The sequence below is a fragment of the Carcharodon carcharias genome, chromosome 34, assembly GCF_017639515.1.
Source record: "Carcharodon carcharias isolate sCarCar2 chromosome 34, sCarCar2.pri, whole genome shotgun sequence".
Taxonomy (NCBI): Eukaryota; Metazoa; Chordata; class Chondrichthyes; order Lamniformes; family Lamnidae; genus Carcharodon; species Carcharodon carcharias.
Genome location: NC_054500.1, coordinates 13,298,891 through 13,318,699, shown reverse-complemented (window position 1 = coordinate 13,318,699; position 19,809 = coordinate 13,298,891). Strand labels below are relative to the sequence as shown.

Here is a 19,809-nt window from a genome sequence, read left to right as displayed (position 1 = left end):
GGTTGGGATGTTGCCTGGTGTTGGGATGTTACCCGGGGTTGGGGTTGGGATGTTGCCCGGGGTTGGGATGTTACCCGGGGTTGGTGATGGGATGTTACTCGGGGTTGGGATGTTACTCGGGGTTGAGATGTTACTTGGGGTTGGGATGTTACCCGGGGTTGGGATGTTGCCCGGGGTTGGTGATGGGATGTTACCCGGGGTTGGGATGTTGCCCGGGGTTGGTGATGGGATGTTACCCGGGGTTGGGATGTTGCCCGGGGTTGGTGATGGGATGTTACCCGGGGTTGGGATGTTGCCCGGGGTTGGTGATGGGATGTTACTCAGTGTTGGTGATGGGATGTTACTCGGGGTTGGGATGTTACCCGGGGTTGGTGATGGGATGTTACTCGGGGTTGGGATGTTACCCGGGGTTGGTGATGGGATGTTACTCGGGGTTGGGATGTTACCCGGGGTTGGTGATGGGATGTTACTCGGGGTTGGGATGTTACCCGGGGTTGGTGATGGGATGTTACCCGGGGTTGGGATGTTGCCCGGGGTTGGTGATGGGATGTTACTCAGTGTTGGTGATGGGATGTTACTCGGGGTTGGGATGTTACCCGGGGTTGGTGATGGGATGTTACTCGGTGATGGGATGTTACTCGGGGTTGGGATGTTGCCCGGGGTTGGTGATGGGATGTTACTCAGTGTTGGTGATGGGATGTTACTCGGGGTTGGGATGTTACCCGGGGTTGGGATGTTGCCCGGGGTTGGTGATGGGATGTTACCCGGGGTTGGGATGTTACCCGGGGTTGGTGATGGGATGTTACTCAGTGTTGGTGATGGGATGTTACCCGGGGTTGGGATGTTGCCCGGGGTTGGTGATGGGATGTTACCCGGGGTTGGGATGTTGCCCGGGGTTGGTGATGGGATGTTACTCAGTGTTGGTGATGGGATGTTACTCGGGGTTGGGATGTTGCCCGGGGTTGGTGATGGGATGTTACTCGGGGTTGGGATGTTACTCGGGGTTGGTGATGGGATGTTACTCGGGGTTGGGATGTTGCCCGGGGTTGGTGATGGGATGTTACTCAGTGTTGGTGATGGGATGTTACTCGGGGTTGGGATGTTACCCGGGGTTGGTGATGGGATGTTACTCGGTGATGGGATGTTACTCGGGGTTGGGATGTTGCCCGGGGTTGGTGATGGGATGTTACTCAGTGTTGGTGATGGGATGTTACTCGGGGTTGGGATGTTGCCCGGGGTTGGTGATGGGATGTTACTCGGGGTTGGGATGTTGCCCGGGGTTGGTGATGGGATGTTACTCAGTGTTGGTGATGGGATGTTACTCGGGGTTGGGATGTTGCCCGGGGTTGGTGATGGGATGTTACCCGGGGTTGGGATGTTGCCCGGGGTTGGTGATGGGATGTTACCCGGGGTTGGGATGTTGCCCGGGGTTGGTGATGGGATGTTACCCGGGGTTGGGATGTTGCCCGGGGTTGGTGATGGGATGTTACTCGGGGTTGGGATGTTGCCCGGGGTTGGGATGTTACTCGGGGTTGGGATGTTGCCCGGGGTTGGTGATGGGATGTTACTCAGTGTTGGTGATGGGATGTTACTCGGGGTTGGGATGTTGCCCGGGGTTGGTGATGGGATGTTACTCGGGGTTGGGATGTTGCCCGGGGTTGGTGATGGGATGTTACTCAGTGTTGGTGATGGGATGTTACTCGGGGTTGGGATGTTGCCCGGGGTTGGTGATGGGATGTTACTCAGTGTTGGTGATGGGATGTTACTCGGGGTTGGGATGTTGCCCGGGGTTGGTGATGGGATGTTACTCAGTGTTGGTGATGGGATGTTACTCGGGGTTGGGATGTTGCCCGGGGTTGGTGATGGGATGTTACTCAGTGTTGGTGATGGGATGTTACTCGGGGTTGGGATGTTACTCGGGGTTGGGATGTTGCCCGGGGTTGGTGATGGGATGTTACTCAGTGTTGGTGATGGGATGTTACTCGGGGTTGGGATGTTGCCCGGGGTTGGTGATGGGATGTTACTCGGGGTTGGGATGTTGCCCGGGGTTGGTGATGGGATGTTACTCGGGGTTGGGATGTTGCCCGGGGTTGGGATGTTGCCCGGGGTTGGGACGTTGCCCGGAGTTGGGATGCTCCTCGGCTGATCCACATTGCGCGACCTCACCTCACCCTGCTCCTGATTCGCTTGTCTTTCCCGCTGGACGATTGGTTGCCCTCTCCCGGTTCCTGATTGGCCGCTGCCTGCGCCGGGCAGCATCGTGGGCTCCGATTGGTCAGCAGTCTGTCACCCGCCCTGCACCGCGCCGGGTCACTTCCGGCAGCCTCCCGAGTCATGTCCGGGAGCCGGGCCTTCCCGCGGAGAGAGGGAGAGACAGGATCCTGAGAGAGGCCGGAGCCCGGGGGCCCCCGACATCAGGAGGCAGCAGCCCGGCCCCGCGCCGCCGGAGACAGGTACCCCCGGGGGAAAGGGCGAGGCGGCGAGGCCTGTGGGAGGCCGGGGAGCGGGGGAGGGAGCTGGGCCTCAGGGCGGGATTGGGCGAGAGGGGGATCTGCCCCCCCCTTAGGTGAGAGGGGGATCTGCCCCCCTTTAGGTGAGAGGGGGATCTGCCCCCCACCCCTTAGGTAAGTGGGGGATCTGCCCCCCCTTTAAGTGAGAGGGGGATCTGCCCCCCCCCCCCCCCCATTTAGGTGAGAGGGGGATCTTCCCCCCCCCCCAACATTTTAGGCGAGGTGGGGGTTCTGCCCTCCCTCCTTTAGGTGGGAGGGGGTTCTGCCCCCCCCTTTAGGTGAGAAAGGGATCTGCCCCCCCCCCCTTTTAGGTCAGAGGGGGATCTGCCCCCCCCCCCCCCCTTTAGGTGAGTGGGGAATCTATCCCCCCCCTTTATGTGAGTAATGGATCTGCACCCCCCCCCCCATTAGGTGAGAAGGGGATCTGTCCCCCCCCCCCTTTTAGGCGAGGGGGGCATCTGCGCCCTCCCCCCCTTAGGTGAGAGGGGGATCTGCTCCCCCCCTCCCTTTTAGGTGATGGGGATCTCCTTCCCCCCACCCTCTTTTCGGAAGGGAGGGATCTGACTCTCCCCACCTTCCCCATGTGTGAAAGGAGATCTGGCCGTCGTGTTTCGGGAACAGGGATTTCCCCCAACTTTTGGGCAAGGGAGCTGTCTGTCCCACCACCTTTTTAGGTGAGATGGTGATCTGAGCACCCCTACTGTTCCTTCTGCAAGGGGCAGATCTGTCCCTCCCTTTTCGGGGTGTTCTGCCCCCTCCTTTTAGGTGAGGGGGGAGGGAATATGTTGCACCCTCTTTTAATTGCAGGGGAACGATTATCCCCCTACCCCCCTGGCACATGGGCAGGAGTGGGGCACAGCCTGGGCATAACGTAGCAGGGGGAACGGCCTGTGGCTGAGTGGCCACCAGCCATGTACTGGTGGAGAGTGTTGGGTAGGGGGAGTGGATAAATTGACAGGTCTTAGCTGAACTCTAGACCTGGCAAGGTTCAAATGCTGCCACTTTGTAAACTCAGGAGTTGAAACCACCTGATCACATGCCAGCTGCGGAGCCCGTGTGAAGCCACTGAGGATGCTCGTCACTCCTTTGCTCGGGATCAGCTCCAACTCACAATGACTTTTCTTCCAATAAGAGTGGGCAGTGATAGCAGAGGTGATGTCTGTGACTGGCAGCCTGTAAGGAGATGACTACTGCATATGCTGATTATAGAGTTGAGACTGACCGTAAATCCCGGTATTTAACAGGAATGGGCTTCAAAGTGTGGGAGGTGTCTTGATTTTAAAGAGTGGACATCAAAAACAGAAACCCTGGGTTATTGTGGGGCTTGTGGTTCTGGTGTGCTCTGGGAGACCTCACTATCATGCTCACTGCTTTGCCAAAGAAATGCTTGGATCACTCCTACCACTGCCCCAGTTAACAGCATTGGCTTCAGAGGCAATTGGTGCTCATGGTGTTAAATTCTCACTTGTACAACAGTCTGACTAATGTGCAAGTGCCAGAATATGCAGCAGTTCTCGCTGCTCTCCTTTGCAAAAGAGATTGCAAGTAATTCCTGTTTGTAGAGATGCTGCTGGCCCTCAACTGAAGAGTTGGCTGGTGCTAAACAAATAAGGCAGTTATACTCTGTGGGGGCATCACTACACAGCCTGCTCAGGGAGGAGTGAAACAAGGTGAGAAGCCAATAATATCAGTTATTTCTCATTGGCTATGAGGGACCAGCTGACTTGAGTGTGGGCGGGGCTCACAGAAGTACCACTGCGTCTCCTGTTTTGGACTGAGGAGTGCAGGTGAAGGGGCAATAACTCACAGTGCAGGACAGCAGCAGTGTTTTGAATTGTAAAGGAGGTAAGGTGAGTCATGAGCGAATAAACAACGCTGCACTTTTGGATGTTTAAAAACCTGCAGAGCGACTGGAACACAGCAAGACTTGGGGAGGTAAGGAGTTTGAACATTTGAGATTGTGGGAAAGCTTGAGGCTGCAAGGGGCGGTGAGGGGGGCAGTGGAAGGTGGCCGGCATGAGGCAGAGGAAGTGTGTTTAGGGCAGCGTGTTTGCAACCCCGGTTGAAAATGAGAGTTTAGGAGATTCTCTGCTTCGTTGATCCAGAACATGTTTCTTTGGGGAATGGGAAGTGGTGGTAGGGGGGAGGAAGAGGAAGTCCTCCTTTGCCTGTTGGCACACGCTATATGCAGCACGGCGGCTGCAGTCTCTTATTGACTGTTGGGAGAAAGCACGTGAGTTTCTTGATTGGAGTTGGTGGGGTGGGGCGGGGGGGGCTCTTTTCTGGGCTAATGGCTGGGGAAAGATTGGAGAGTGTTCTAGTCCAACTGTCCACTCCACTGTGGGCAGTGTGAGGCACTGGCAATGGAAATTGTCCGTATTGGCAACTAGGTAGACTCCTAAATTAAGTCTGACTTTTTATTCTTTCATGGAATGTGGGTATTGCTGGCAAGGCCAGCATTTGTTGCCCTTTCCTAATTGCTCTTGAACTGAGTGGCTTGCTCGGCCATTTCAGAGGGCAGTTAAAAGTCAACCACATTGCTGTGGGTCTGGAGTCACAGGTAGGCCAGACCAGGTAAGGACAGAAGATTTCCTTCCCTAAATAACACTTAGTGAACCAGATGGGTTTTTACGCCAATTGATAATATTTTCATGGTCGCCATTACTGAGACTAGCTTTTAATTCCATATTTGATTAATTAATTGAAACCCACCAGCTGCCATATACTTGCCATAGAGGGAGTGTAGCGGAGGTTCACGAGACTAATTCCTGGGATGGTGGGATTGTGCTATGAGCAGAGTTTGAGGAGACTGGGCCTGCATTCTCTAGAGTTTAGAAGAAAGAGAGGTGATCTCGTTGAAACTTACACAATTCTTAAGGGGCTAGGAGCTAGACAGAGTAGATACAGGAAAGATGTTTCCCCTAGCTGGGGGTGGAGGTTGTGGGGGGGAGGACCTAGAACTAAGGGACACAGTCTCACAATAAGAGGCAGACTATTTAGGAATGAAATGATCAATTTCTTCACTCAACAGGGTGGTGAATCTTTGGAATTCTCAAATAAGAACATAAGAAATAGGAGCAGGAGTAGGCCATTTGACCCCTCAAGCCTGTCTCACCATTCAATAAGATCATGGCTGATCTGCCCCAGGCCTCAACTCCTTTTTCATGCCAGCTTCTCATAGCCCACAACTCCCTGATATTTCACAAATCTATCTGCCTCCTCTTTAAATACTTTCAGTGATCTAGCCTCCACAACTCTCTGGGGTAGAGAATTCTAGACATTCACTACCCTCAGACAAGAAATTCCTTTGCATCTCAGTTTTAAATGAGTGCCCCATTATTCTGTAACTATGTTCCCTAGTTCGAGATTCCTCCACTAGTGAAACCATCTCCTCAACATCTACCCTGTCAACTCAGAATCTTGTATGTTTCAATAAGATCACCCCTCATTCTTCTAAGCTCTAATGAATAACGGCCTAACCTGTTTAGCCGTTCTTGATAAGTTAACCCCTTCACCCCAGGAATCAGCCTAGGGAATCCCTTTTGAACTATCTCCAGTGCCAGTATATCCTTTCTTAAATAAGGGGACCAAAACTGTACATAATATTCCAGGTGCAACCTCACCAACACCCTGTATGGTTGTAACAAGCCTCCCCTATTTTTAAACTCCAATCCCCCAGCAAAACAGGCCAAAATTCCATTTGTCTACTTAATTACTTGCTGCACCTGCATTGTATTTCATGCGCAAGAACACCCAGATCCCTCTGTGCTGCATTTTTTTGGAGTGTCTCTCCATTTAAAATAACAGTCTGCCTTTTGATTCTTCCTACCAAAGTGAATGACCTCACACTTTCTTATATTAAACTCCATCTGGCAAGTTTTTGCCCACTCACTCAACCTATATATACCCCCTTGCAGATACCTATGTCCTCATCACAACATGTCTTCCCACTTATTTAGTACCGTTAGCAAATTTGGTTACACTACACTCTGCCCCCTCCTCCAAGTCATTAATATAGATAGTAAATAATTGAGGCCCTCGGACTGATCCTTGTGGCACTCCATTAGTTATGTCTTTCCAACCTGAAAAAGACCCATTTATCCCAACTCTGTCTTCTGTGTGTTAACATAACCCTCAATCCATGCTAATACATTACTACTAATACCGTGAGCTCCTATCTTGTGCAAGGAACTGAAGCTGAGAAAAACTCACTTTGAATTTGACTGTTAAGGGTATTGTGTGTTATTTTTTCTGAGTTTTAAAAAATCTATGTGCCTTAACGGAGGTGTAACTGGGGTTTAGATTAATTAGGGAATTTAGAAGTTATCATAGTAATTTGTAGATCTGTGTATGCGCTTAAAATCATTTCTTCTATTAATAAAGGTTTAATTTAGTTTTGTAAGAAACCTATAAGTCTTGGTGGCCTCCTTTTTACTGAATTCAAAGCCCGCACCTCGAAATAAATACAAATTGCAAATAGTTGTGGCAGCTTCTTCAAGTTTCCCTCTGGGATTTGGGCAGCTTGGCATTTACCATCCACCTGCCATAACCATCTCCAAGTCAGAAGTAGATTCAAGCCCCAATCCAGAGATTTCAGCACAAAATCCAGGCCGACACTCCAGTGCAATACTGAGGGAGTGCTGCATTGTCAGAAGCGTCAACCCCCAAATGAGACATCAAACCGAGGGCTCGCCAACCATCTCAGACGGAGGTAAAAGATCCTCCCACCTCTACCCCATAGGGCTGTAGAAGCTCATCATTGAGCATATTCAAGATAGAAATCGATAGATTTCTGGATACTGATGACATCAAGGATATGGGGATAGTGGGGGAAATATGGTGTTGAGGTAGACAATCAGTCTTGATCTGGTTGAATGGCGGAGCAGGCTCGATGGACTGAACGTCTTCCTCCTGTGTTCCCTTTCCCTGCAATCGAGTTATCTCTTACATCTCCTACATCAGCCACTGTGGACCCCTGCCTGAAGGCCATTGCTGTGCTCGGGCTGCTCGCGTTCTGTAGGTCAGCAGACAGGCGAGGTTTTCATTTTCATCAACCTGGCTTTAATTCGAAGCCAGGGAGCAGGAATGATTGTCAAGAGGCTTGCCCACGTTTTTTTTGTTAAAGGACACCGAGGAAAGGAGCTGCTTTGCATTTTTGATAGAGCTGGGTGTGAAGTTGCCAAACATCACAGTGCTTTGCATTTTGGCAAGTGCTGTGTATGCATCTGGTGTACAATAACCATCCAAAGATTCCAATTTGATGCATCGGGCTCCTTCCAAAAAACAACATAAAAGACTTCCTTCTAACTTTATTTTTTAATGTGACTAATTGCACCAGTCAACACCAGGTAGAAGCTTTAAGTGAAGCATGGTTAAGAGGGTAGGGTAATAATTGGACCATTGAATTCAGGCCCGATACGTATCCGTTACCTATTTTCGTGCCTATAGTTATAATGGTAACTGTCTATGTAAACATGTCAAGTTGTAATTACATCATTGTAGCAGTGCAGTGCCCCTCTGGGGGGAGGGTGTAAGGACAGTTTACACAGCCACTTATCATTATAGTCGGAGGCTTAAGAATTTATAATGGAGAAAGTTGGAAAATTTACATAGTTGTAAAATATTTAATACAGAGCACCTAGAGAAATTAGTACAGGGTGAGAAACTCATTACTGCCAGGGTCTGGAACTGGAAAGGGAAATTCTCGAGGGCAATTGGAGATGGGCAATAAATGCTGGCCCAGTTAGTGACACCCACGTCCCATGAACAAAATTTTAAGAAAGTGTTTCTGGTCTCAAATGAGTACTTGCAGTTTAACTGCACCCTTCCAGTAATGGGTTTATTGAGTTTTATTTTGTGCCCCCTGCTTACGCATTCTAGCTGCTGATTCCACCCCTCTCCCTGGCAACTGTGTGAGGCTGAACCAGATTGTTCGCAACCTTGTCTTAATTACTGTAACCCCAGGATGAGCTTCCGACCACATCGGGAACAGGAGAAGGCCATTCAGCCCATCGAGCCCGCTCCGCCATTCGTTACAATCATGGCTGATCGAACACTTCAATGCCTTTTACCCACACTATCCCCCTAAATCTTTACGTTATTGTTAATCAGAAGTCTATCAATCTCTACCTTAATTATGCTCGAATGACTGGGCCTCCAAGGCCCTCTTGGGTAGAGAATTCCCAAGATTCACAATCCTCTGAGTGAAGAAATCTTTCCTCATCTTGATCCTAAGTGGCTTCCCCATTATTTTGAAATTATGTCCCCTGGCTCTAGACTCTCCAGCTAGGGGAAACATCTTACCTACATCTACTCTGTCTATCCTTTTAAGTATTTTGTAGGTTTCAATGAGATCACCTCTCATTCTTTGAAACTCTAGAGAATACTGGCCCAGTTTCTCCAATGTCTCTTCATAAGACAGTCCCACCAACCCTGGAAGGAGTCTAGTGAACCTTTGTTGCACTCCCTCTATGGCAATAATATCCTTTGAGGTAAGGAGACCAAAACTCCACACAGGACTCCAGGTGCAGTCGAACCAAGCTTCTATACAATTGAAGCAAGACTTCACTGCTCCTGTACTCAAATCCTCTTGCGATAAAGGCTAAGATTCCAATAACCTTCCTAATAGCTTGTTGCATCTGTATGTTAGCCTTCAGTGACTTATGGACAAGGACACCCAGGTCCCTTTGAACATCTACATTTTCTAATCTCTTAACATTTAGGAAATACTCTGTACATCTGTTCCTTCTACCAAAGTGGATAACCTCACATTTTTCCACGTTAAATTCCATCTGCCATGTTATTGCCCCCACTCACTAAGTCTGTCCAAATCCTCCTGTAGCCGCTTTACATCTTCCACACAACACACATTCCTGCCTAGCTTTGTATCGTCTGCAAACTTGGAAATGTTACATTTGGTCCTCACATCCAAATCATTGATATATATTGTGAACAGTTGAGGCCCAAGTACTGATCCTTGCTGTACCCCACTAGTCACAGCCTGTCAACGTGAGAATGATCCGTTTACTCCTACTCTGTTTTTTGCCTGTTAGCCAATCCTTAATCCATGCCAGGATATCGCCTCCTATCCCATGTGCTTTTATTTTGCTAATCAACCTCCTGTGGGGTCTTTAGCAAAGGCCTTCTGAAAATGCAAATATACTACGTTCATCAATTCTCCCTTACCAACTTTGTCAGTAACATTCTCAAAAAAACTCCAAGTTTGTCAAACATGATTTCCCATTTGTAAATCCGTGCTGACTATGCCCAATCAGATCATGATTATCCGGGTATCCATTTATCACACATTTTATAATAGATTCTAGCATTTTCCCTACTACAGATATAAGGCTAACAGGTCAGTAGTTTCCTGTTTCCCTCTTCCTCCCTTCTTAAATAGTGGGGTGACATTTGCTACCTTCCAATCTTCAGGAACCATTCCAGAACCTGTAGAATTTTGGAAAATGATCACCAATGCATCCACTCTCTCTATAGAAACCTCTTTCAACACTCAGATGCAGAATGTCAGGTTCTGGGGACTTATCAACTTTCGGTCCCATTAATTTCTCCAATGGAACCTTCTTGTTTCCTAATTTCCTTCAACTCATTCTCCCTATCCTTTTAGATCTCTAAATCTGGGAGATTTCCTTTATCTTTCTCAGTGAAAACAGACACAAAGTAATCATCTCTGCCATTTCTCTATTCACCATTATGAATTCTCCTGACTCTGCCTGTAATGGACCCACATTTGTTTTAGCCAGACACTTCCTTTTTACATACCGATAGAAGCTTTTACAGTCTGTTTTTAAGTTTTTTGCTAGATCGCATTCATATTCCATTCTCCCTTTACCAGTTTCTTGGTCTTCCTCTGCTGTATTCTTAAAAACCTCCCAATCCTCAGGTTTACTACAACTTCTGGCAACTTTATAAGCCTTTTCTTCTAACCTGGTACAATCCTTAACTTCCTTTGTCAGCCACAGTTGACTTAAACATCCTTGTCTTCAAATGCCTCCAAGGCCTCACTCTTCTCTGATTTCCTCCAGCCCCAAACTCTCCGAGATATCTATGCTTCCCCAATTCTAGCCCCTTGGGCAGTGCTAATTTTAATCACTCCATCATTGGTAGCCAGGCCTTCAGCTCCCAAAGCCCTGAGTTCTGAAATCTTTTATTTCTCTAAACCTCACCGCCTCTCTATCTCTCTTCACTCCTTTAAGACACCCCTGAAAATCTACCTGTCACTGGCCATAACACATCCCAAACTTTGGGCCATTGGCTCAATGTCAGACCCTGTGAAATGTCGTGAAATGTTTTTAAGATGCTATGTAAATGCAGGCCGTTAGCCTTCACTGGGTTGACTTAGTGGTTAGAATTCTCATCTGAGTCAGATGGCTGAGGCTTCAAGACCAGGACTTGAGCACATAATCCATGCTTTCACTTGGAGTGTTATAAGACTGATGCTCTGGCAAGATGTGTGTACTTTGGAAGAGACATGATTCCTTCCGCCTTTATTCTGTGGATCAGGTGGATATTAAAAATCACGCCCCACGGTTTGAAGTGGAGCCCTAAGCTCTCCTGGTATCCGACCAACATCAGAAATAGCTTAATAGTCACTCAGCCAATGGCTGTGCTTGTGGGATCCTGCTCTGCACTCGATGACTGCCTCTGTCACCTACACATCAGGATTGTGCTTCATGACCTCTGTTATTTGCTATGTTTCCCAGAGACAATGGGCTGGGTACATAGAAGGCTTCACTTTCTTCCTGCCACATCAAGGCATTTCCTGCACTGATCCCAGGGTCACATCACCATTAATTTTACTGCTGTCGTTTGGATTTCAGTTGAAGGTGATTACAGTAAGTAGTGGGTGGGAAAGGTGTGAACTTTGTGTATAATGCACGCTTGAACTGTGAAAGAAACGCCCCAACAGTTTATTTACATATCAGGCTTATCAATTGTAATGTTGGAGAGAGCATTTGGAGTTCTCTAAGCTGAGGGGTTAGTGTTTGGCAGATGCTATCCTTGGTGAGATCAGATTTGAGGAGATACCCTTAAGGGTATCAAACAAGGAGTGTATCACTCAACATTATGTGTATGTATGATTTTCCTTGTTGGTACCAAGCTTTTAGTCGAAGAGGTAGGTTTTGAGAAGTGTCTTAACATAAAAAATAGGAGCAGGAATAGGCTATTTGACCCCTTGAACCTGCTCTGCCATTCAGTAAGATCTTAGCTAATCTGATTGTGGTCTTAACTCCGCTTTCCTGCCTGCCCCCGTAACCTTAGACAGATTTTTGAACTACAAGAGAGTCAAACTTAGCCTTGAATATGTCCAATGACCCAGGATCTGGGGAAGAGAGTTCCAGACACTAATGACCGTCTGAGAGAAGAAATTCTTCCTCACCTCCATCTTAAATGGGAGACCCCTTGTCTTGAAACTGTGCCCCCTAGTTCTAGATTCCACCATGACAGGAAACACCACACAGCTTCTACTATGTCAAGCTTCTTCAATCCTTTGTTTCAATGAGTACATCTTCTAAACTCCAGTGAGTACAGGCTCAACCTCTCTGCATTAGACCAACCACCCCATCCCAGGAATCAGGCTAGTGAATCTTGTCTGAACTGCTTCCATTGTCTTAAAGGAGGAAAGCAATGTAGAGAGGCTGAGAAGTGTAGAGAGGGTATCCCAGAGCTTGGGGCTCAGACAACATGGCTGTCAATGGTGGAGCGCGCACAAGAGGCCAGGATTAGAGGACACCAATATCTTAGAGGGTTTTGGGGTTGGATAAGGTTGTAGATAGGAAGAGGCGAGGCCATGGAGGGATCTGAAAACAAGGGTGAGATTTTTAAAGTCAAGTCGCTGCTTGATCAGGAGCCAGTGTGGGTCAGCGAGCACAGGGATGATAAGGGAACGTGACTTGCTGAGAGTTGAGACATGGGCAGCAGAGTTTTGGATGGCCTCAAGTTTGCGGAGGGTAGAATATCGGAGAGCAGTCAGGGGTGCATTGGAATAGTCAAGTCTAGAGGTAAGAAGAGTATGGATGAGGGTTTCAGCAGCAGGTGAGCTGAGATAGGGGTGAAGTCAGGTGACATTATAGAGCTGGGAATAGGCAGCCTTAGAATGGCGCGAATATGAGATCAGAGGCTCATCTCGGGCTTAAATGCAACCAAGGTTGCAAGCCTACTGGCTTAATCTCAGGCAGTTACCAGGGAGAGGCTTGGAGCCAGTAGCTAGTGAAGAACGTTTGGAGTGGGGTCTGAAAACAATGACTTTAGCCTTCCCAATATTTAATTGGAGGAAATCTGTGCTCATCTGGTACTGGATGTGGGACAGGCAGACAGTTGAGTTAGCAACAGTGGAGGAGTCAAGAGAGGTGGTGGTGAGGGGGAGCTGCGCATTGCCAGTGTACCTGTGAAAACTAACCCAACTAACAACATTAATTGACCCTAGTTAAAGCACTTATGTTTTGGGCCCCCAGCGCAGATTGGTAACTACTAATTTCATAGGAGGGGAAAAGCTTATTATGGGATATCTAGTCTGGCCATCTGTTCAATGGCCTCCTGAAATGCTGGAGTGGATGCTAAAGTGCCTCCCCCAACAGGCCTGAGCAAAACGGCTAATGGAACGTTGGCTTGTATTCTGGTCCCCTAGAAATACAAGGAAGCAGAAATCGTGCTTCAGCTACACAAAGCTCTGGTTAGACCACGCCTGTGAGCATTTCTTGGTACTACACCTCAGGAAGGACATATTGGCTATGGAGGGAGAGCAGTGTAGATTTACCAGAATGATACCTGGACACCAAGGGTGAAATTACACAGAGCGATTATACAAACTAGAATTGTATTCCCTGGAATTTAAAAGGTTAAGGAATGAATTGATAGACATTTTCAGGATATTAAGGGGAACAGATAGGGTAGGTGGAGAGAAACTGTTCCGGTGATTGGGAAGTTTAGAGGCACAGTCTACCACAGTGCCGTAGAAGTTTGAAACCCTTTTACGCAAATGATCAATTGGTTGTTATAAGTTTTTAAGGGATATGGAGAAAAGGGTATGTGAAATAAAACAAAGTGCTGGAAAAACTCAGCATCTGAGGAGGCATTTCGTGCCCAATATGACTCTTCGGCATTTGGTATGTGAAGTTAGTCACAGATCAGCCGTGCTCTTACTGGCAGAACAGGCTCGAGGGGCCTAGTCCTGTTCTTGTGTTCCTAGGCAGGCTACTGTGATGTTTTCCATGGTTTGGGATTCCTTGCCACAATCGCACTTCAGGCTGTCCCTCGTCTTCCACTTTTAGAGCAGGTGACCACTCTGCCTGTACCCTGTGTTGATTCAGATGAGCCTAGAGAGGTCGAAACCGGAGGCCTTTGCTACTGGGTCATCGATGAGGTGCTGGGCTTTGTTAGGCTACATGCATTCCACAATTTTAATTATCTGGATAGTGGGTTAATAGCTGTGTGAATATTAGCTGCTATTTCCCACTTTGGCCCAATGCAGTTTTACATGTTTTCTTGGTGGATTTTTCAAGTCTGCATGAATGGATGGATGGGATGGATAGGTCAGTGTTGCTCATGAGTTTATTTCCCATCTCACTGAGCACAGTGGGCATTATGGTGAATGGCAGGCAGGGCAATGTGGGACTGCACCTGGGTGGATTTGAGCATCCCTGACACTGTCTTTTTGGCAGTGTATAGCTGCACTTGCCACGATATTTGTGTGGACGTTACAGATCCATGAGGCAGAGCCACATTCCGCAGCAGGGTAGACTCAGGCCACTGTTGCAGCGTGAAGTGTGTTCTGGCTGTGCCAGGATTGGAGCGGTGGCCCCAGGTCTGGAAATAACTTTCCAGTCGATCCAAGTCACTTGTGAGAGTTGTACTTGCTTCCGCTAAGGTTGATGCGTCAGCAGTGCTTGGTCATTGGCACAGACAAACTCCTGGAACATAGGAGCAGGATTAGCCATTCAGCCCCTGGAGCCAACTGCGCCATTGAACTAAATCATGGCTGATCGTCTACCTCAATGCCATCTTCCCACACTATCTCCGTATCCCTTGATGTCATTGGTATCCAGAAATCTATCGACCTCTGCTTTGCATGTAGTTAGTGACTAAGCCTCCACAGCCCTCTAGGGTAGAGAATTCCAAGAATTCACCACCCTCTGACTGAAGAAATTCCTCCTCATCTCGATCCTAAATGACCTAACCCTCTTATCTTTATCCTGGGATTTGGTGAAAGCCATGCAGACACTTTGGGTTCTTCGCAGAGGGGATGTAACTGTTTCCAGCACTCCTCTCTCCTCAAATGAAACCATCTCCAACCCATTTGCCTCTCCAGCTTGTATTCCTGTTTCTTTGGTCCTTGAACATGTCAACAGCTCCTGGTTCTGTGGATCCCCCCCTGAAATGTAGCCTTTAAATCCATCCAATCCAGCTTCTACCCATATCCCAGCATCAGAGCAGCCTGATCTAAGAGCCTGACATCTCGTGTACTTGTTGACTGACAAATGCTTTATCCTTGCGTGTCTTCAACCTGTCTAGCTTATGACGTGTGTCCTCAAGTACCTTTTGTCCAGCTCCATGGATTTGCACGTTTATGGCTCTGTTGGCTACGCTTCCGATAGGTAACAATGTAGCTTGAAGGGTTAGGTGGCCTGCTCCTGCTCCTAAGTCCTGTTGTGGATTCAAGTCGCATTCTAGACTCTCGAGCACATAATTCATGTTTGCAGTCCCAGCTTGGTGCATGGGGGATGTCGTCTTTCAGGTGAGACATTGAACCGAGGCCCTATCTGGCCCCTTTGGCTGGATGTGAAAGATCCCGTGCTACCGTTATTTACGAAGGGTTCGGAGTGCTCGCTGCTATTTATCCCTCGATCAACACCACTGGTCGTTTATGGGAGCTTGCTGTGTGCAAATTGGCTGCTGTGTTTCCTTCACAACTCACTTCAACAAAAACATTTCATTGGCTGTGGAAGGTGCTTTGGCACATCTTGAGGTAGTTAAAGTTGTTAAGCAAATGAATATTTTGCTTTTAGCTTGCTGACCTCTACAATCAGACGGCCTGTCGGACATCAGGTCTTTGAGCTGCACCTTCCTCTGGCTCAAAATTGGAGGAGCTGAGATTGTTCCCTCTTAGAGCAGAGAAGGCTAAGGGATGGGGTGGAAACCTAATAGAGGTATTTAAAATTAGCAGGGGGGAGGGGGAGGAAGGTTGGTTTTTCCTCTGGCAAATGGGTCGGCAACCAGAGGTCATGGGATTTCCCCTCTGGTTCTTTTGCCAATTATTTTTAATCTTTCTGATAATGAGACCTGCTCCCAGACATGTCTGGTTATAGGTGGCAGAGACCTGGGGCTTAGATCGTCGCTCGTCTAGCCACAGTGCTTTGGGCACCCCTGTGAGTAAGGATGGGAGGGGAGGAAACTTTTATTTAAAAAAAAAATTATTTTTAAAAGAGGAAGTTTTTAATTTGAATGTGTAAATGGGGTGATGTCCTAAATCTCTCTCCGTGCCATTTTGAAGGAGGAATAAGAAAGCCTTTGAGGGCTCGCATACTGTCCTCGGGAACGTGCCAGGTTACGGGGTGAACAGCTCCCTGACTTTGTCACTTTGCATTCTTCAGCCTATTTAATGATTTGAATCAGCCGTGAGTGTGGAATGTTGGGGCAAACAGCATATCGTTTTCCTTCGCCACCTGGGAACTGTCTGCACCCTGTCATAGGTTCACTTGACAGGGAACCTAAGGGCCCTGTCCATGTCTTAATGATGTCTCTGGAGTTCAGCGTCCCCAGTAGTGAACCTCTGCAAATGCCTGCTCCTTTTTAAAGGAGAAAGAGTTTGCATTTATATAGCACTTTTCGTAACCGCGGGGCGCCGCAAAGCGCATTACAACTGCTGAAGCCCTTTTAAAGTGTTGGAATGTGGGGGATGGTGGAGGATGCGCAGGGTCAGCTGGGTGGACAGAAAGACAAACAAGTGGGTTAGATCAAGAGAGGAGTTCAGGAACCAACAGGGTTGTGCAGTCCAGTGAGAGAAAGACGGCCAAGGAAGGACATTGGAAACAAAGACCCGACAGCCTTGTCCTGGCTACAACTGAAGGAGAAATTGAGGGTAAAAACAGAAGAGGAAGAAGAAAAATCAAGACGGGTGGATAACCTTGCTAAGTGGACTGAGGGAGGATTGAAGAAAGCCAGGAAAGAAGCAAGATGATGTCAGCAGCCCCACTAAGGATATAGCGACAACAGATGAAGGAATGGAGGAAACATGACATTCAATTTTCCTAAGGCAAATGATTTATGTTGAGGGATAAATATTGGCCCAGGCCCTGTGGTGGAATCTCCTGCCCTACCTGGGTTGGCAGACAGATTAACACCCCATCTAAAAGATGATGCCAATGACAGCACAGTTCTTTCTCAGTGCTGAACTGGCTTGTCAGCCTAGAATATGTGCTTGAGTAACTGGACTGGGACCTGAACCTATGACTTTTGATCTCAGAGACGAGCGATGGGTGTGGGAGACTAGGTAACGCACAGAAGTCTTCACTATCACTTTTGCCATACCTCGTGCTCCTAGGTTTGGTTCCCAGGATATTACTGAGCTACGCAACCATAGCAACAGCTGTTGCCAAATGCCCGGCTGTATCTTTGTGGGATGAGCAAGATTGATTTAATCTATGTAATCAGCAGTGAACGCTCTGCAAACAAGCTGAAGAATCGAGAGCTACTGCAAAGAAAACTGCTCTGGACCAATTTCAACTTTATTGCTGCTTTTCACCATTCTCTGCATTGTACGTTATAAAAGAAAAATATTAGCACAGGAAGAATTGTAAGAGGATCATGGGTAGGGGCTGAGGTGAAGTAAGATTTGAGGGCCAGGGAGTATTAGATCAGGGCTTGCAAAGTAATTCAGTCCCAATTTTAAAACCTTGCATTCTGCCACTTCTATAATGAGCAATGCCTATGTAAGCGTGTCACGCTGCACCCTCTCAATAGTGATGGTGCTGCAGTGTGTGCTGCTCTCCTGTGCTTTTTTCCTCGTGCCTAAGTTACTTTCTGTATGGGGAGGGAATGCCCAACAATGTTCCTGTGAGCTGTTCCATTGCATCTACCTGCGTAGGCTGTTTGCAAGTTGACCCCTTTAAGTTAGTCCACCTGCAGGGCTGCGCAAAGATATTTAAAGCGGCTGAGCACTTGGATAAATCACCAGCACACTCCAGGAAAAATTGAGAAGGAATGTTGGTGCCTGGTGCTTGTACAGGATCATAGAATTGTTAGCATGACAGGAGGCCATTCGGCTCATCGTGTCTGCACCAGCTCTCTGAATGAACAAATTCCCCTGCTTTCTCCCTGTAACCCCGGACGTTCTTCCTTTTCAGATAGCAGTCTAATTCCCTTCTGATTGCCTTGATGGAACCTGCCTCCACTCTTGGGCAGTGCATTCCTGATCCTAACCACTTGTTGCATGATAAGCTTTTTCCTCACATCCCCATTGCTTCTTTTGCCAATTACCTTAACTTTGTGCCCCCTCACCTTCTTTTGCATTGGGAGAAGTCCAACAAAAGTGGGTACTGTGGTAGGTCACATGCCAGCAATGATCTTTTGGGTTAGATTCTAGTCCAGCCTTCTGGTGCCTAAGTCTCTCTCTGCGATAAGAGAATTTTTGTGTTTATCATGATGAGAGAATGGAACCTTTTCCATTTCGGGCTTGCAGTATCCATGTGAAACAACTGTAGGTTTCATCTTGCATAGCTTTCCCCACACTCCCCTTCCTCAGAGGTGATGAGTGCGGGCGGTGTCAAATCAGATCCCAATGGTCAGGAGCCCACAGCACAGAGTTCTATATCTAACCCTGTGCTGTACCTGTCCTGGGAGTGTTTGATGGGGACAGTGTAGAGGGAGCTTTACTCTGTATCTAACCCTGTGCTGTACCTGTCCTGGGAGTGTTTGATGGGGACAGTGTAGAGGGAGCTTTACTCTATATCTAACTCTGTGCTGTACCTGTCCTGGGAGTGTTTGATGGGGACAGTGTAGAGGGAGCTTTACTCTGTATCTAACCCCGTGCTGTACCTGTCCTGGGAATGTTTGATGGGGACAGTGTAGAGAGAGCTTTACTCTGTATCTAACCCCGTGCTGTACCTGTCCTGGGAATGTTTGATGGGGACAGTGTAGAGGGAGCTTTACTCTGTATCTAACCCTGTGCTGTACCTGTCCTGGGAGTGTTTGATGGAGACAGTGTAGAGAGTGCTTTACTCTGTATCTAACCCCGTGCTGTACCTGTCCTGGGAATGTTTGATGGGGACAGTGTAGAGGGAGCTTTACTCTGTATCTAACCCCTTGCTGTACCTGTCCTGGGAGTGTTTGATGGGGACAGTGTAGAGGGAGCTTTACTCCGTATCTAACCCCTTGATGTACCTGACCTAGGGGTATTTACAAATCTCGGCCGAAATGGAAATTGGTTTGAGAGCACAAAAAAAGTGTCTGTAAGATATTAAATCTGATGAAAGGAGAAGTGGAATGCACTATTAATGTTTGGAGTTGTGGCCGATGCTGTTTTATGCAGAAGTGCATGTTGCAAATAAGAGTGTTGAAGGGAAGTACACCCTTAATAGTAATGTTCTTCAGAGTGGTGGAAGAGAGAGGCCTGGGACTGCAGGTACACTGATCTTGAACTTTGTGAGTACTAGTAAAACAAGCTCCTGGGTTATACCCCTCGTGGCATTAAATATAAAACCACGGAAGTGATGCTGAATTAGCACAAGACATTGGTTAGACCACAGATGCAGTATTGCGTGCAGGTCTGGATGCCTCATTATAGGAAGGATTTGGTCCAAGAAAAGGGGCCAGCAAAGGGTGATTATGATGAAAAGCTCAAAGGATTTGGGGATTTTCTCATTGCCCCACTTCTGAGTCTCTGTTCCAATCTACCAATCTGAGATACTGCAATGGTAGAATTTTAGGGTCATAGGATATCTAAGATGGGATGAATGGCCCTCCTTACCAATAATTATTTTGTGATATGGTAACAGGAGGAGACCATTCATCCCTGTTTGGCCATTCATACAGATCGTGGTTGATCTTTATCTTAACTCCATCCACCTGCCTTGGCCCCTGTCCCCTTGTAGCCTTCCCTGGCAAAAATCTATCAATCTCATTTAAAATTATTAATCGAGGATTTGAAAGGGCAATAGGTGAGAGATTGTTTCTTCTGGTAAATTGATAGCGAGGCACACGGGGAGGCAGAAAACTGGGCCATGCGCTGCACTGGTGTGGAAATATTTACTTAGCTGGCAGTAATCATATCAGCTTTTGCTGTCGA

General features: G+C 47.8%; 1 protein-coding gene across 3 annotated transcripts in view; it reads left to right on the top strand.

The window, feature by feature from the left end:
* Positions 1-2,307: 2,307 nt before the first annotated feature.
* The window catches only part of LOC121272712 (RAC-beta serine/threonine-protein kinase), a 103,853-nt gene continuing 86,351 nt past the window's right edge, over positions 2,308-19,809 (top strand). For 2 of the 3 annotated variants that reach the window (XM_041179477.1, XM_041179478.1), the window contains exon 1: positions 2,308-2,453. The gene's annotated coding sequence lies outside the window, so the exon portion shown is untranslated. The remainder of the gene's footprint in view (positions 2,454-19,809) is intronic. The other variant, XM_041179480.1, reaches the window with a different exon arrangement.